Source organism: Petromyzon marinus, unplaced genomic scaffold, assembly GCF_048934315.1.
Source record: "Petromyzon marinus isolate PM22_M1 ecotype Great Lakes invasive population unplaced genomic scaffold, UKy_Petmar_22M1.pri1.0 PM_G_Scaffold_43, whole genome shotgun sequence".
In the NCBI taxonomy this organism is placed as follows: Eukaryota; Metazoa; Chordata; class Hyperoartia; order Petromyzontiformes; family Petromyzontidae; genus Petromyzon; species Petromyzon marinus.
This window is the reverse complement of record NW_027422995.1, coordinates 1,510,001-1,512,500: the sequence shown is the minus strand read 5'-3', so window position 1 is coordinate 1,512,500 and position 2,500 is coordinate 1,510,001. Positions and strand designations below refer to the sequence as shown.

General features: G+C 38.4%; 1 pseudogene; it reads right to left on the bottom strand.

Annotated features, from left to right (window-relative positions):
• LOC142917202 (28S ribosomal RNA) overlaps positions 1 to 2,500 on the bottom strand; it is a 10,220-nt pseudogene that overhangs the window by 2,279 nt on the left and 5,441 nt on the right.

The window sequence follows — 2,500 nt, the reverse complement described above, 5'->3', positions numbered from 1 at the left end:
AAAAACCAAGTCTTCGTCTTGGAAAATAACAAAATCTAAAAGAAAAGAAAAGTCTTCTTTGTGGAAAATAGTAAAATAAAAAACCAGGACTTCACCTTGGAAAATAACAAAATCTAATCTAAAACATCTTAAATAAAGCTGACTTTGTAGGCAGAAAATAGGAAGTTACAGGACTCTCGAACTGATGTAGTCCAAAAATAAAGAATTAAAATAACAAAGACCAATCTATATAAGTGCTCTTGAATAGGCTTCGTGTAAAAAAAATAGCAATAAAAAATACCAAGTCTTCGTCTTGGAAAATAACAAAATCTAAAAGAAAAGTCTTCTTTGTGGAAAATAGTAAAATAAAAAAACCAAGACTTCACCTTGGAAAATAACAAAATCTAATCTAAAACATCTTAAATAAAGCTGGTTTGTAGTCTTCTCTCGAACTGATGTAGTGCAAAAATAAAGAATTAAAATAACAAAGTCTAATCTATATAAGTGCTCTTGAATAAAGCTTCCTGTAAAAAAATAGCAAAAAAATACCAAGTCTTCGTCTTGGAAAATAACAAAATCTAAAAGAAAAGAAAAGTCTTCTTTGTGGAAAATAGTAAAATAAAAAAACCAAGACTTCACCTTGGAAAATAACAAAATCTAATCTAAAACATCTTAAATAAAGCTTATTTGTAATCTTCTTTGTAGGCAGAAAATAGTAAGTTACAGGACTCTCGAACTGATGTAGTCCAAAAATAAAGAATTAAAATAACAAAGTCTAATCTATATAAGTGCTCTTGAATAAGCTTCGTGTAAAAAAATAGCAATATAATAAAAATACCAAGTCTTCGTCTTGGAAAATAACAAAATCTAAAAGAAAGGTCTTCTTTATGGAAAATAGTGAAATAAGAATACCAAGACTTCACCTTGGAAAATAACAAAACCATCTTGAAAAAAGCTTATTTTTAATCTTCTTTGTAGGCAGAAAATAGTAAGGCGAAAATAAAGTCCCCTCTAAGCTCTAAAGTAACAAATACGACGTGTTAAAAAAAACTAACAATAAAAAAAAGAACCAAGACTTCGTCTTGGAAAATAACAATCTAAATTGTGGAAAATAGTAAAATGAAATAAAAACCGACTTCACCTTCGAAAATAACAAAATCAATCTAAAACAAATGACATCTTAAAACAAAACTATTATTTGTTTCGGAGGTTGTCTATGACTGTTCATAGACCGCATAATTTCCACAGAACATTCTTAGAATATCAAGAGAGAAAAGCAGCGTTCTGCGGGAAATCATCTTGGCCAGTGATGTCGTTCTGGGTTTGGTCAGGCCCAGGGAGGTAAGTACCTCGTTATTCTCAAGGGGCCACTTTCCTCTTGCCCCAACCGGGAATCCAAAGAATGTGACCTTGCTAGCCTTCGTCAGCACTTTGACTTGATCACCAAGAGGGGTATAGTACGAAACTTTGTGCGAGGCAGCATCTGACAAGGTATTCTTTGAAAGCTCAAAACGGACGGTGACATCGATCACAACCGCCTCCTCATCTTTTGCAAACACGAGGTCAGGCTTTCTCATCTCTCCCGTCTCGGATATGAACCGTGGCTCTTTGTATACAGACCAGCCCAATCTAGCCGCTTCGTCTGCCAGAATGTTACTGATCTTGTTGTGTCGCGCAATTCTTGCTTTCTGTACTGCAGGACATTGACCGAGAATGTGCGAAAGGGACTCGAGTCTGGCAGAGCATTTCCTGCAGGAACGTAAGGCCCCATCTCTGCCTCTGTTCAAGCTTTCTCTTGTTGGGTAAATATTTGCCCTTAGTTGTAGTGCTGCGATAAAGAAGCATTGTTTAAAGCCGCACCATGGCCTCAACCAAGCATTACTGATTCTATCATGCGCAAAGTTTACAATGCCCCTTCCTTGAACCGGCTTTTCGCACCATCTCTGAAATTCATGCTCCCTCCAATCGCAGGGTCTCGGATATACAGGTTCTTTTGACACCGAGTCCCTGAGAACGAATGTTGGGATTGCATCACTGTCACCCCCTGCTCGTACCCACAAATTACGGTATTCTTCCTCCATACCCTGCGAGGACACAATATTACGGGTGATAGCATCGGACGAGTTTGCTATACGTTGCAGCCTTCTAACTTGAACCGAAGGGATTGTTTTTTCCAGTTTCAAGATGGCAAGGCCTCCGTCTCGGGCTCTGGCATATAACAGTCCATCACAAGTTGAAGCGGGAAGGTGGAGCCATCCTTTTACCGCCTTTCTAATCTCTTGGTCCAACCCACGGAGAGTTGATTGCTTGCAGTCCGAGTGGTCTGCAGGATATAACAATCTGGGTAGGGCATAGGCATTGAGTAGTTCAACCTTCTGAGTTGGCTTCAGAGGCGCCTCATCGATTTTCGAGATCCATGTCTTTAGCTGACAATGTAGATCAGGCTGTATAGTGCCAGTCCAAGGGCCAATTTTCAGACCAAGGTATTTCGTTGATTCATCAGGTTGGATCATATGGACAT